General features: G+C 41.0%; 1 protein-coding gene across 1 annotated transcript in view; it reads right to left on the bottom strand.

Annotated features, from left to right (window-relative positions):
* Nucleotides 1-16421, bottom strand: part of Celf2 (CUGBP Elav-like family member 2) — an 856147-nt gene that overhangs the window by 723156 nt on the left and 116570 nt on the right. The gene's annotated exons all lie outside the window — the stretch shown is intronic.

Below are 16421 nucleotides of genomic sequence, written 5' to 3'. Positions count from 1 at the left end.
TATGTTCTGACTGAAATGTCACCTAGAAACTCCTGTTTAAAATGCTCTTTCCTCAGCTGTGGCGCTATTTTTGGAAACAGAGGAGACTGTGGTTGAGACTTCGTTCAATGATGGAGGACGCTGGAGGGTGGCCCTTCCTGTGTCTTCCTTTGCTTCATTTCCATCAGGAGATGTAGAGCTCAACACCAACACACGCTTCTGTAGACCATAATGTATCCTCCCCAAGTGCAAACTAAATAATCCTTGACTAAATCTTCCAAAACTATAAATGAAAGTAAATCCGTTCTTCCTCCTTGGCTGTGCTGGGCATTGTCACTACAATGAGAGTGATAGTCCACAAGGAACAGCACGGGTTAGCACCTCGGGAGTGGTTGGTTCATGGCAGAAGATAGTTACTTGAGTCAATGTTGAGTGCTCACTGAAGTTGAGCAGGATGAAGAGAAAGAGGCATAGGCATGACTGAGAAGAGAAGGTGGAATGTTGGAGGACAGCTGACCATCATTCCTGGTGAGACTGGAAATCTTCACCCTCCAGCTCCCCTCCACATCCCCTCCCTGCCTCACACATTTCTGTGATGCAGTTTCAAGTTCAAGTGAGGAAAAGATAGGACATGTTCAAGAGTAGCAATAAAGAAGAACAGAGGCAATTGGCTTTACCTCATTCTGAGAACTGGGTAAAGAATAGGATGAAAAAAAAATGCAAAGACATATATAGCTCCTAAGTAAGAGTCCATGCCAGAAATTCTCACTTCTGAACACAGGAAATTGATCAGTGACCAGAGACAATTCTAAGTGCCTTCATCTTCTTCCTGTGTGCTTCTCAGTACCGAACTGTTTGCCACTGCTGGCACACCCACGCTTTCTACAGTAGCACCTGGGTCTCCTCCTACACAGAGTTCTATCCACCCACCACAGCAAAGCAGACCCAAGCTCACGCACACAGTGTTCTCTGAAAGGATACCAAGCCACATGTGCAGTTCTGAGACAATGTGGAGAGTGGGCGGGCTGCCCGGCAACCACATTCTAAACACAGGAAGAAGAAATTTCAGTTTTAAAACTTGATCAAGGAAAACAGTATGAGAGAGCTTGAGTTTGGTAATGCTAGGTATTTACACTGATAGAACTTGAAATTCCTTCTAAAATTCCAGTAAGCCTTACCTTTTCCACCAAATTCAATCTCATTAGCTGCAGTTATCAACTATACCAAGTGGAAAAGGTTTTCTAAACCATTTCAGTATGAAAATATTCAATCTCTCAGTCAGTTCAGCTAACATTTTTGCTAACTTGTGTATGCTGTTAGCCTTGCCTCTTTCAGAGTGGACACACAAGGTCCTGGTAACTGATAAGCTTCTCTTCAACATTTCCCACATTAGCTCCCTAGTTTTTGTGTTACGTAGATAATTTTGTGCTATATGTATGTATGTGGCAATATGTTTACTTCATGTTAAAAAACAAAGGAGTCTAAGGAGATAGACTCGTTGGATATAACTTGTCATGCAATCATGAGTTAAGATCCCCAGTACCCATGTGAAAAGCCAACTGTGATGGTACCAGCTACCTAGAGCTGGTGCTCTGGAGTGGTAGAAACAAGAGGGTCCCTATAACTTTCTGGTCATATAAGCTTGCCCAAGTGGTGACTGGGTTCTATTCTTGCATACTGCAGGGTTCACAAGGTGTTTTGTGTCTAGGTTCAGTGAGAGACTATGTTTTAAAAGCAAAGGAAGACAGTGATCATTTTCTTTATTTACATTTTGAATGTTATCCCTTTTCCTGGTTTCCAAGAACCCCCTATCTCCTCCCCCTTCTCCCTGTGCACCAACCCACCCACCTCCTGGCCCTGGCATTCCCCTATACTGGGGCATAGAACCTTCACAGGACCAAGGGCCTCTCCTCCTATTGATGACTGACTAAGCCATCCTCTGCTACATACGCAGCTGGAGCTATGAGTTCCAACATGTGTTTTCTTTGGTTGGTGGTTTAGTCCCAGGGAGCTCTGGGGGGTACTGGTTAGTTCATATTGTTGTTCCTCCTATAGAGTTGCAAACCCCTTCAGCTCCTTGGGTCATTTCTCTAGCTCCTTCATTGGAGCTAGAATTCCCTGTGCTCTGTCCAATGAATGGCTGTGAGCATCTACTTCTTCTGTATTTATCAGGCACTGGCAGAGCCTCTCCGGAGACAGCTTTATCAGGCTCCTGTCAGCAAGGTCTTGCTGACATCCACAATAGTCTCTGGGTTTGGTGGTTGTATATGAGATGGATCCCCAGGTGGGGCAGACTCTGGATGGTTATTCTCTCAGTCTCTGTTCCACCCTTTGTCTCTGTAACTTTTTCCATGGGTATTTTGTTCCCCCTTCTAAAAAGGATCGAAGTCTCCTCACTTTGGTCTTCCTTCATGTGTGTTGTTTCATGAACATATGAAACAATATGTTTCATGTGTTTTACAAATTATACATTGAGTATTCTGAACTTCTGGGCTGCTTGGTTTTCTAATATACCATTCTGTCTTTCTGCCTGTTTCAACATGGGCCCTCAGCCAGGAGTGCCTTTTTCTCACCAGGGCCTACTTTGAATCATCTTTGACATGGTGTTTAGATACTGTTTGTATTCCTACCTTGACACTTATACCCTTTGGTCTGTGTTATCAAAATGCTTGCTATAGTTTTGTAACGATATATTCCTGGTCTTCTCTTCTACTAGAATCTGAGATTCATGAAGACAGCTCAATATTTCTGTTCATGCTCTTCTGCAGAACCCAGCAAAATGGCTATACATACTGCTAGAAAAGGATCTCTGGAAGTGGTTGAGAAAATGGAACAGCAGTGAAGAGCACACACTGCTCTTTCAGAACACTAGAGTTTGATACTCATACCCACATTAGGTGGCACAAAAATACTTGTAACTTCTGCACCAAGTCCAACACTCTCTTCTAGACTATGCAGGCACATACATGTACATGTACTTCACACACACACACACACACACACACACACACACACACACACACACAGAGAGAGAGAGAGAGAGAGAGAGAGAGAGAGAGAGAGAGAAAGAGAGAGAGAGAGAGAGAGAGAGAAATAAAAAAAGCCATCAAATAAGGACATAATTGACTTGACACTCTTTAATACTTTAATGTTTTTATTTTTAGGTGTATATATGCATAGGTGTTCATATGTGTGTAAGTACATACGTGAACACACATATATAAGTGTGTGTGCATGCTCATTGAGGCCAGCAGGAAATCTTGAGCACTGTTCCCCAGGAAGTACCTACCTTGGTGTTTTTGGACAGAATCTCTCTTACTTATTTGGATTTCTCCCTTAAAATAAGTTGCCTGGCCAAGAAGCCCCAGGGGTCTGACTGCTTTCATCTCCCCAGGGCAAGGATTACACTTATGCCTCTGTGCCCAACTGTTTTAGATGAGTTCTGTCGATCAGTCCCCTGGCCCTCATGCTTCCACATTACAAATAGAGACCTTTCCTGGCCCTAATTCACCTTTGAAATACTGTCCTCTTGCTCATAGGATAGGCACTCTGCAAGAACAAGGCAGATGAACTTTGAACAAAAGACTCTTCACATAGCCAGAAATACATATATCCCATCTGCTTGAGACAATGGCTCAGAGGAACTCAAGGTCACTCTCTGAAGTCCATGGGAAGGACTGGGGCTGATCATTTGACTTGGTGAATGTTCAGAGTGGAAACTGGACCCACTTTCTAACATGTTACCAGTTCAGGGCCGAACAGAAAGGAGAGTAAGTGAATTTCTTTTCCACTTCCCCATCCCAAACCTCCAACTATCTTCATAAAACTCACCAGGAGACAGAGTTGATAAACTGACAGATAGTATCAAATGTCAGCAGAGCTTCTTTCTATCCTCAGGCACTGGGGAACAGCCCATGAACAGATTGTTCCTGCCAGAGTATCTCATTATTTTAAGCAAATTGAATTTCTCATTGACTATGTTGAAAGGTTGTACTCTAGTTATAATTACCGGTTTTTACTTAATTTCCTTTTATAAATAGGTCAGTACTCTGTACTTGAAAGTAGTATGTTGATTACTGATTTTTTTTCCCCTTCTGTTGGCCTCAGGGACTGTTTAGTGCAGAAACTGCTGACTGAACGAATTTAATGAAACAAATACATATCCAATTACAAGAGGGTGTGTGAGAGAGCACGCACAGGCCAGCAGGTAGCAAGCTCACAGCCAGCCAGGACAGTTCACTTTATGGTCATGCAGTTCATTCTAAGTGCATAGGGAGGGGGCACAGGAGACTGTGGGGAACTGACCAGGCCTCAGCCATGGCAAAAGCCATCTCTGGGGAACTTCCTTCGCTATCTGATTATGAAGATGTCCACTCATGGAGAAACTATGTCCTAAAAAATCTCAGGCTCTCATGACAGCATACATGTGTGATCTGGAAAGAGAAACAGCTCAAACGTCCATTTCCACAGCAGCTTTTTAATTAAAAAGAAATCAAGTTTGTGGTTTTCCTGATATGGATATAGTACATTATTCAAGTCCAAATATTTATAATGAAGAAATCTAAAGGAAGAAATGATAACAATTATTTATAATTCCTTCATATGAGGAACAACCAGATGGTATTCACTAATTTCTTTATATCATATATGTCATATATGTGTATCTCTCTCTCTCTCTCTCTCTCTCTCTCTCTCTCTCTCTCTCTCTCTCTCTCTCTCTCTCTCTGTGTTCATGCACAGGCTTGTTATATGTCCAACTTTGTTTTTCATTTTTCACTAATAGTAATATGTTGTAGATATAACCTGTGTTGTGGGCCTATTAAATATAACTTTTAGTAATTAGGTATGTCCGTACTATATGTGGAATATGTTTTAAACCATACCTTTTTGTTTTAAATACTTTTATTTACTGGCGTTGATACTTTGTCACTGTGTGGATTTTTCTAGCTCCTGGTTTGATTTTTTGTTTGGTTTTTGTTTTAATTTTTGTTTTGTTGTTTTGTTTGTTTGTTTTTTCCAGAATGAGCTTCCTCTACTTCTTTACTCGTGAGCATTTCACTGAGATGTCAACTAAATTAATAACTGAAAGAGCTGAAACATATTTGTAGACTTCAAATAACCAGTGCATTTCTTGACTTCTGCTGTCACAGAAAATAGAAATTAACTTTATTGGTTTTTTTTCTTCTCATGTGATCCTTCCAAACAGAGATCAATAGAAGTTTAGGGTTTGAATGCCTGCACATGTCAAATCTTAAAGGCAACAAATGTGTCTATGGTTTTGGGGGTGAACGGGCTGCAGACTTATCTTTGTGCAGTAGGGAAAATGTTCCACAATTGGCCAGGAAGAAAGCAGCACTAAGAGGAACTTCCTGCCAGGAAGGAAAGCCTGCCCAGAGTGCAGCTCACCGACTCGCATTCTAGAGTTCACGAGCAGTCCTGGCTGGCTGAAGCAGATCTAGGTCTTCTTCAACAATTTAGAAGGAGTGTGGTATAAAGACTGTTGTGTTTAAAGTCAGGAAACCCTAGATTATTTTTTTTTCTTTATTATAGACTAGGTAGCCAAACATAGTGAGCTCTCATCTAATTTTTCTGGGTTTCATACCTTTCTTACTGGACCACAATGGCAGTGGCTGACGTCTTCTGGCATGAGGAAAGGATACAATCTAGTCCAGAGCTTAACCAGGTGCCATGCTATTGGCTTGGAATGGAGTCACTAGGTATTTTCATGTTCTAACAAATGGGGTTGACATGGGCTTGAACTGTTGAACACAGGCAGCAGATGGCCTATAGGTCACACAAGGTAACATACAAGCCATGAAAATGTAAAGTAGAAACAGAAGGTACTCTACCCAACTCATTCTATGAAGCCACAATTACTCTGATACCTAAACCACAAAAAGACCCAACAAAGATAGAAAACTTCAGACCAATATCCCTTATGAATATTGATGCAAAAATACTCAATAAAGTTCTTGCTAACCGAATCCAAGAACACATCAAAACAATCATCCATCCTGACCAAGTAGGTTTCATCCCAGGGATGCAGGGATGGTTCAATATACGGAAATCCATCAACGTAATCCAGTATATAAACAAACTCAAAGACAAAAACCACATGGTCATCTCCTTAGATGCGGAAAAAGCATTTGACAAGATCCAACACCCATTCATGATAAAAGTCTTGGAAAGATCAGGAATTCAAGGCCCATACCTGAACATGATAAAAGCAATCTACAGCAAACCAGTAGCCAACATCAAAGTAAATGGTGAGAAGCTTGAAGCAATCCCTCTAAAATCAGGGACTAGACAAGGCTGTCCACTTTCTCCATACCTATTCAACATTGTACTTGAAGTCCTAGCCAGAGCAATTCGACAACAAAAGGAGATCAAAGGGATACAAATTGGAAAAGATGAAGTCAAAATATCACTTTTTGCAGATGATATGATAGTATATATAAGTGACCCTAAAAATTCCACCAGAGAACTCCTAAACCTGATAAACAGCTTCGGTGAAGTAGCTGGATATAAAATTAACTCAAACAAATCAATGGCCTTTCTCTACACAAAGAATAAACAGGCTGAGAAAGAAATTAGGGAAACAACATCCTTCTCAATAGACACAAATAATATAAAATATCTTGGCATGACTCTAACTAAGGAAGTGAAAGATCTCTATGATAAGAACTTCAAGTCTCTGAAGAAAGAAATTAAAGAAGATCTTAGAAGATGGTAAGATCTCCCATGCTCATGGATTGGCAGGATCAACATTGTAAAAATGGCTATCTTGCCAAAAGCAATCTACAGATTCAATGCAATCCCCATCAAAATTCCAACTCAATTCTTCAACGAATTAGAAAGTGCAATCTGCAAATTCATCTGGAATAACAAAAAACCTAGGATAGCAAAAACTCTTCTCAAGGATAAAAGAACCTCTGGTGGAATCACCATGCCGGACCTAAAGCTTTACTACAGAGCAATTGTGATAAAAACTGTGTGGTACTGGTATAGTGACAGACAAGTAGACCAATAGAATAGAATTGAAGACCCAGAAATGAACCCACACACCTATGGTCACTTGATCTTCAACAAGGGAGCTAAAACCATCCAGTGGAAGAAAGACAGCATTTTCAACAAATGGTGCTGGCACAACTGGTTGTTATCATGTAGAAGAATGTGAATCGATCCATTCCTATCTCCTTGTACTAAGGTCAAGTCTAAGTGGATCAAGGAACTTCACATAAAACCAGAGACACTGAAACTTATAGAGGAGAAAGTGGGGAAAAGTCTTGTAGATATGGGCACAGGGGAAAAATTCTTGAATAGAACAGCAATGGCTTGTGCTGTAAGATCGAGAATTGACAAATGGGACCTCATGAAACTGCAAAGCTTCTGCAAGGCAAAAGAAACCATCAATAAGACAAAAAAGCCACCAACAGATTGGGAAAGGATCTTTACCTATCCTAAATCAGATAAGGGACTAATATCCAATATATATATAAAGAACTCAAGAAGGTGGACTCCAGAAAATCAAATAACCCCATTAAAAAATGGGGCTCAGAACTGAACAAAGAATTCTCACCTGAGGAATACCGAATGGCAGAGAAGCACCTGAAAAAATGTTCAACATCCTTAATCATCAGGGAAATTCAAATCAAAACAACCCTGAGATTCCACCTCACACCAGTCAGAATGGCTAAGATTAAAAATTCAGGTGACAGCAGATGCTGGCAAGGATGTGGAGAAAGAGGAACACTCCTCCATTGTTGGTGGGATTGCAAGCTTGTACAACCACTCTGGAAATCAGTCTGGCGGTTCCTCAGAAAATTGGACATAGTACTACCGGAGGATCCAGCAATACCTCTCCTGGGCATATATCCAGAAGATGTCCCAACCGGTAAGAAGGACACATGCTCCACTATGTTCATAGCAGCCTTATTTATAATAGCCAGAAGCTGGAAAGAACCCAGATGCCCCTCAACAGAGGAATGGATACAGAAATTATGGTACATTTACACAATGGAGTACTACTCAGGTATTAAAAAGAATGAATTTATGAAATTCCTAGGCAAACGGATGGACCTGGAGGGCATCATCTTGAGTGAGGTAACACAACCACAAAGGAACTCACACAATATGTATTCACTGATAAGTGGATATTAGCCCAAAACTTAGGATACCCAAGATATAAGATCCAATTTGCTAAACGCATGAAACTCAAGAAGAATGAAGACCAAAGTGTGGATACTATGCCCCTTCTTAGAATTGGGAACAAAACACCCAGGGAAGGAATTACAGAGACAAAGTTTGGAGCTGTGATGAAAGAATGGACCATCTAGAGACTGCCATATCCAGGGATCCATACCATAATCAGCTTCCAAACGCTGACACCATTGCATACACTAGCAAGATTTTGCTGAAAGGACCCAGATATAATGGTCTCTTGTGAGACTATGCCGGGGCCTAGCAAACACAGAAGTGGATGCTCACAGTCAGCTATTGGATGGATCACAGGGCTCCCAATGGAGAAGCTAGAGAAAGTACCCAAGGAGTTAAAGGGATCTGCAACCCTATAGGGGGAACAACATGATGAACTAACCAGTACCCCGGAGGTCTTGTCTCTAGCTGCATATGTATCGAAAGATGGCCTAGTCGGCCATCACTGGAAAGAGAGGCCCATTTGACTTGCAAACTTTATATGCCCCAATACAGGGGAATGCCAGGGCCAAAAGAATGGGAATGGGTGGGTAGGGAAGTGGTGGTGGGGTATGGGGGACTTTTGGGATAGCATTGGAAATGTAATTGAGGAAAATACGTAATAAAAAATATTAAAAATTAAAAAAAAAAAAGAAAATGTAAAGTAGTAAATCTGACAGAGTAAGGGTTGGGTGGTGGGAGGGCATGATCTTGGTTCCTATAGGCATATTGTAAGAGAGTGGGCTCTCCAGTGCCTTACGCAGTCATTATTAGAAAGAGACTTTCTCCAGCAGAATATGGAAACAGATGCAGAGACCCACAGCCAGACATTGAATATATAGAGAGTCTAAATAGGAGGTCTCCATCAAAACCTTTTCCTCAGAGCCAGGGAATCTCATGGAAGAGGAGGCAGAAAGACTGCAAGAGCCCATGGGGATAAAGGATGCCAGGAGAATAAGGTCCTCTCAGTCAACTAAGCTTAGTGCATATGAGCTCACAGAGACTAAAGCAATAAGCACAGGGCCTATTTGACTCTGCCCCAGGGCCTCTGCACTACACACACACACACACACACACACACACACACACACACACACACACACGCTTTATATTTTCGTGGAACACCTGACTTTGAGAACGAGTGGGTTTCTGGCTCTTGAACATGCTCTTGGGATTCTTTTCCTCTCATTGGGTTGCTGTGTCCAACTTCAATATGATAGATTTTGCTTTATTTTATTATACTTTACTTTGTTATGTTTGATTGTTATCTCCTAGAAACCTGTTCTTTTCTAGTAAAAGGCTGTTAGGAAGTGGGTCTAGAGAGGAGGGGAGATAGGAGGAACAGGGAGGAGGAGAGAGGAAACTATAATCAGGATAGATTTGGGTTGTGAGCCTAGCCATTAACTACTGAGCCATCTCTCCAGCCCAATCAGGATATACTATATGAGAAAAGAATCCAAAATGAAACAGAAAGAAGAAAGTGGGATCTGGGGTTCTGCTGTTCGTCTGTGGTAGCCTGGGGGAGTGCAGGAGGTGTCCTTCTCCAGTGGTTCTTAGTGATGTTGCTGGGCATTTACAGTTCCTACATTTTTTGTAAAATTATAAACCTCATATATTCTTATTAACACTATTTTAAAAGGTGATATAACATTAACTTTCAGGGGAAACCTCATGCAATTACAGTGCCTAGGGGTATGTCGGGGGTACTTGCTCTACGTTGAGCAGTACCACTTGGAGGTAAGTCCTGAGTTTTGCAGCCTTGGCTTCACCCCAGATGTCGCTGGAAAACTCAGGATGGTGGAATTGCACAGTGGCCCTAGCTAGCCTGCTATACCAATTTCATGTTTAAGAGTGCCAAAGTCAAGATGTTCATCAGAGGCTTAGCAGCGTGAATAATAAGCATAAGGTATCTGGGCCAGCTAGGACAAGGTTGGGGCCAAGGTCATTTGTCTCTCCCCCTAAAATGCTCTTTCTTTCTTTCCATAGAAAAATGTCAGCCTTGAAACAATTTCCTTTCCTTCTCAACTTAAAGACCCAAATACAAATCCTTTAAAGGCATCAGGGTGTCTCAAGTCATCCTGGGATTTGTGGGGAATGGGCCAGGGAGAGACTGCCAGTTCTGAAATTAACACGATTTTAGGCATATTGACTCGACTCGTGGAAACGTTTGTGTTTCTTTAACTTATAATTTGCCTGAAGGGGTCAGGTCTCATCTTCAAGAATGCTCAAACGCTTTATTAGGCAATACAAAGAATTTGGTCTCTACTATTCCTGTTTCATGTCTTTCCTTTGGGTGGATTGACACTTGGGTTGCGAACTCCTGAATTTCCAAAGGCTGCTAATATTTGCAACATTCCCTGAGATATGTTCCACAAAGCCTAGAAAAAAAAGAGAAGTAGTTTTTCATACCAGCTCCATATTTCTCCTTTAAATTAAGTGAGTGTGAAAATCACAAAGAAGGTGAGGAAGATAACAGGGGGAGAAGGAGGGAGAGGAGGGTGAACATGAGGAGGGGGGGTATGAGGGGGAAGAGAGAAGAGGGAGGAGAAAGAAAAGAAGGGAGAAGAGGAAGGAGGAGAAAATGACCTAGGATTTTTGAAATGTAATATTAAGACTAACCTGGCTAGTTCTTTTATTTTGAACTCAAAGAAATTTAACATAATCATTTGAACGTTTGCTTTCTACTGCCTTTTGTATTTTGAAATATTTGTTTTTCAATAACAGATGAGTCAAAATAGTTTGGAAAGTTCAGACACAACGAGTAGCAAAGGCTCTTCTCTAAAATTCCAAGGCATTAGCTTGTCAAGGTGCTCTTGGTCCCTGCATCGTTTCATTGAGAGCTATCTCAAATGCATTTAATTCAGTAATAAATGAATACCATGGATCAGAGGAACTGGAATACGCATGTCTTATCTATAGTTATCACATTGAATTTTTAATAAATCCCCATGAAGGTAACATACAAAGTATATTTTACATAAGCATTGTCTATTACTTTCATATTCTACTTGGCATGAAATCTCTCCTTTCTCTCCCACTCCCCCCCCCCCCCCCCAGCAAACAGTAGCATGGTACAGTGGTTGAGAGCTAGGAGTCTAGACTGGAGTAAAGCAGTTGTTGACTGATGTGGTTGCTGGGAACTGAACTTCAGTCCTCTACAAGAGCAGTCACTGCTCTTCCCTGCTGAGCCATTTCCCCAGTTCCCATTTTACCTCTTTGTGCTACAGAAGCATTCATTTTTTCCAAGGGACGGATGCAAAAAATAATCATATGGTTTATAGCAGTGGCAGATACATGTGAAGCACTGAGTATACTTCATGTTACTGTTCCTGCATTTTTCATGGTAAGCACTCAGGGAACTCTGCTGCTCCATTGTGCTTTGAAATGGATCCAAGATGAATTCTTTGCCTCAGAAAGTAGAATAGAGAAATAATACTTTTTACCTATTAAATGTTAGGCACCACATTACAAGCTTTTCAAACATTACGCGATTTACTCTTAAAATATTGAGGGACTGGATTTGTTCTAGTTTTTAGTGAATGTAGAGATGAGAGAAGAGTTCCGTAAGGTGATGACCATGGACTCCAGAACTCAGGCTTGAATCCAGATCTTCCTTTGGAGCCTGTGGGCTTTTTAACTCTTACGTAGAAGAGATCTGAGACTGCTTAACTGGTCAGTGCTGCATACAGAATTTTTCCTGTTTCTTTCTGGAGTGGCCTTGGGCCTTTCTCTAGCTTGCATGGTTGGTTTGGGAGATTCTAGGCTGCCCAAAGAGAATATCCTGCCTAGTGTTATGAACATTTTAATAGTGCTGATAATAAATAGCTTTGAGCAAATATGAAAGGCAAGAGCAGGCCTCTGCTACTATTCATGCTTTGTATTTCTTTTCTAATCTATGCTAACAGTCTCTTCTTCCAGTGGTTTCCATTCCTGTTCCTGTCAATCTGCTGGCATTCTTAGATCCCAGATGGAACAGCAAAGAGGAGCAATGACTATCAAGTGCACTAGCTGTCCCATGCAATCTGCACTGTATTCTGGCTTGTAAGAACTCTCAAGAAAGCTTGAATAAGAGGTAAATTCATGAACACATCATTAGAAATTCCAATTTAGTCATACTGGAGAGAGACTTAGGAATCTATACTTTATCTTGTTCTTTGATAAAGGCAAGATTGGAATTTACCAGCTAAGCCAATTATTTATTTATTTATTGGTTTTTGAGACAGGGTTTCACTGTATAGCCCTGACTGTCCTAGAACTCACTTTGTAGACAGGCTGACCTCGAACTCAGAAATCTGCCTGCCTCTGTCTCCTGAGTGCTGGGATTAAAGGCGTGTGCCACCACACCCAGCTAAGCCAATTATTTTAAAGTCAGAGAAGATGAAGTGATAGATCCAAGTGTCGATTGCAGTAGAGTGCATCACTACTTACTTTCAGTTGTGTGGTCTCTCAATAGAACTCCTTAAGGGACATACTTGAAAGAGGGTACTGGCAACATTTTCTGGACCAGTCCCTTCTTATCTTTCAAATGACATCATAAAACAGGATTTTGCTTTCAGATATAAAGACCTGGATATTGCTCAGACATCAGTTCACACAGAGCATATAAACACCTTGATTTCATCTAAGCAACACGCATATGGAAATTTCACTTGGCTTGGATTCCACCACCTTCTTAAAGGGTCAGCTTTATGGCCTTCTTTTGTTATCTTATGGTATTTCTGGGGGGGGGGATTTAAAAGATTAAGAAAAAGTATACAGCAACCAGATTTCAAGAATAGAAGACCTATTTCTCCTGGTGCAGAGTCTTAAGGGAGGGCTGGAATATGTGTAAAGTATGTCTATTTCAAGAAAAGATTAAACAAAGACAGATAGCCTTAGAGTTGTTAGTGAAAACATTCACAATGGAGAAGCTTAAAAGCATGCCTTATTTTTTTATTAGCATCCACTTCTCTTCTGAAAGGCTAATTGTAAAATTTATAGAGCTAATTATCTCCCTAGATTAATATTTATGAATATACAATAGCAAATGTGAGCTGCAAGTGTGTTAAGCTGTGGCTTTTCTCTTCACATATGCAAGCAAACAACAGATATCTCAAGGTGATGTTAATATCCTCTCTACAATGTATGTAAACAGTCATGCTAAATTTTTCTTCCCAATTGCTGCAAATTGGTATTTACCCAGTAACCGAAAACTATTTTTAACAGCTAACACTCCCAAAATGCATCTGGGCCTTTCTGCAACTCGAAGAAGAGCTTGGAAAATCGATTATACAAAGGCCCTGCTAATCAAACAACAAAGAAGCAGACGTCTCCTTCTTGACTCATTCTTAACAACATTTTATTCTTTCTATGACAAAGGAAGGATTTGTGAGAAGCACCTTGTTCTCCCTGCAGTTAGAAGATGCTAACATAACATTGGTCCTCCCCAAACCAGAAGAACAAAGTTAAGTACGATCAAAACACAGCTTTGCCCAGTAAAACTAATGTTTTCTTATGCCAACATACCCAGCCGAAAGCCCAGTTTTTCTGCCTACATTTTAGCTAGCTCCATAAGGCACATCATAAACTTTCCCTGACCCTGTGTTGAGCAAGATGTAGAAAGTCGTAGTAGGAGACAAGAGAAGCCACATCTCACGATGAATGGCTATCCTTGGGCCAATTTTGAAACTTTTAGCTTTCTTGAGTTGCATACTCCGAGGTGTGCTACATGAAGTTGGGGATTCTTAAGACTATGGTTTGGAGAAAGGACAATGGATAAAAAGGAGGAGTTCCAACCTTATCTGCTCCAAATTCTCATATAAGTGTATCATACAAACTAATGTGAGGATGTGACTGAGAGTATCTGTAGCTGTCAAGAATCCTCAAAGGGTCCGAGAGCTGGGGTAAAGTGAAGAACCTGGAAACGCTCTCTACTTTGGCTGTTCCTTTTTTGTTATTATTTCCTTTAGCTACTGCTATGTTCTCACTTTAGTTTTGTTTTGACTTCACTGGTCCATCTTAGGCCCCATACATTTACTTATAAGCCTTCTTTTTTAAGGTTTCTTAAAAGATTTTTTTCCTTTTTTGTGGGAATGTATGCCACATGTGTGTAAGTGCTCCTGGGGATCAGAAAAGCACCCCTGACACCGTGGGGTTACAGGTGGTTGGGATCTGTCCTTTGAGAGTTCTGAGAACCAAACTTGGATTCTCAGGGAGAGCAAAAGTGGCCTTAACCTCTAAGTCATCTGTCTAGCACCGTCCCTCCTCTTCCTCCTCCTCCTCCTTCTTCTTCTTCTTCTTTTTCTTTTCTTTGTGTGTCCCTTGAACCAGATTTTATTTTATTTATTTATTTCTTATTTATTAGATATTTTCTTTATATACACTTCAAATGCTATCCTGAAAGTTCCCTATACCTTTCCTCCACCCTGCTCCCCTGTCCACCAATTCCCGCTTCTTGGTCCTGGTGTTCCCGTGTACTGGGGCATATAAAGTTTGCAATATCAAGGGGCCTCTCTTCCCAGTGATGGCCGACTAGGCCATCTTCTGCTACACATGCAGCTAGAGATACGAGCTCTGGGGGATACTGGTTAGTTCATATTGTTGTTCCACCTATAGGGTTGCAGACCCCTTCAGCTCCTTGGGTGCTTTCTCTAGCTTCTCCATTGGGGGCCCTGTGTTCCATCTTATAGATGACTGTGAGCATCCACTTCTGTATTTGCTAGGCATTGACATAGCCTCATACGAGACAGCTATAACAGGGTCCCTTCAGCAAAATCTTTCTGGCATATGCAACAGTGTCTGGGTTTGGTGACTGATTATGGGATAGATCCCCGGGTGGGGTAGTCTTTGGATAGTCCATCCTTTCATATTAGCTCCAAACTCTGTCTCTGTAACTCCTCTCATAGGTATTTTGTTCCCTATTCTAAGGAGGAATGAAGTATCCAACCATTGGTCTTCCCTCTTCTTGATTTTCTTTGCAACTATGTATGATCAAAGAGTAGCCTTCAGCCACATGTGACAATTTACATTTGAAATGGATTTAATGTCCAGTACCTTGATTGGAGCCCCCATATATGACAGCTCAGTAGGCCCAGATTGCTTATGAGCTCTGCCCTCAACATCAACTCTATAAACTGTGCCATCACCACCGACCTATTAGGTGACCTTGCTTTCTAAACAGTAGCTCTCATTCTAATAATCTGAATTCTATTAAGTCTCTCCCATGATTGCCCTGCAGCAACATGTCTACATATATTTGGAGAGAGATGGTTAAGGTTACATGTTGAAAGGAGCTAAAGGCATCCCAATGCCTTTTTCTCCACTCATTTCTAGGTTATTTTCTGTAGTAATAAGGCTACTGTAGTAATAAGGCTATAATGGTGATGACACCATTGCATACACTAGCAAGCGTTTGCTGAAAGGACCCTGATATAGCTGTCTCTTGTGAGACTAGGCCGGGGCCTAGCAAACACATAAGTGGATGCTCACAGTCAACTATTGGATGGATCACAGGGCCCCCAATGGAGGAGCTAGAGAAAGCACCCAAGGAACTAAAGGGAACTGCAACCCTATAGGTGGAACAACAATATGAACTAACCAGTACCCCGGAGCTCTTGACTCTAGCTGCATATGTATCAAAAGATGGCCTACTTGACCATCACTAGAAAGAGAGGTCCATTGGACATGCAAACTTTATATGCCCCAGTACAGGGGAACGCCAGGGCCAAAAAATGGGAATGGGTGGGTAGGGAAGTAGGGGGAGGGTATGGGGGACTTTTGGGATAGCATTGGAAATGTAATTGAGGAAAATACGTAATAAAAAATATTTAAAAAATAAAAAAAATAAAATAAAAAATAAAAATAAGGCTGTTATATTCTTATGGAACAGGCTCTATTACTGACACCCAACAAGTCTCCAAGATCAGGGATAGATTTAAAATCCTCAAGTGTTGAAATTGAAAAGAATCTAGTATTATCAATTGTAAATGTTCATTGGATCTTGTCTTTAATCATTCAAAGACAAAACATAACCCTGTGGTCATGTAAAGGGATGTGGATATGGGGGATATTTCCTTTAAAGAACCACAGTTTTCTTTCAAAGGTGCTGATCATTTTCTTACCTTTTACTGAAACATATCCTAGCAACGTCCACAGATTGGTTCAGGACTTAGACCAATCAGAGCTCAATTCTGAAACTGAGAGTATGAGACTTATGCCTGTCCTTCTGAGCTCCCTACATTCAAGGGACAAATCTTTAAAAAGAAAAGAAG

Source organism: Mus caroli, unplaced genomic scaffold (assembly GCF_978045245.1).
Source record: "Mus caroli unplaced genomic scaffold, Mus_caroli_1 scaffold_2, whole genome shotgun sequence".
NCBI classification, from domain to species: domain Eukaryota; kingdom Metazoa; phylum Chordata; class Mammalia; order Rodentia; family Muridae; genus Mus; species Mus caroli.
This window is presented reverse-complemented; position numbering and strand designations above follow the sequence as displayed.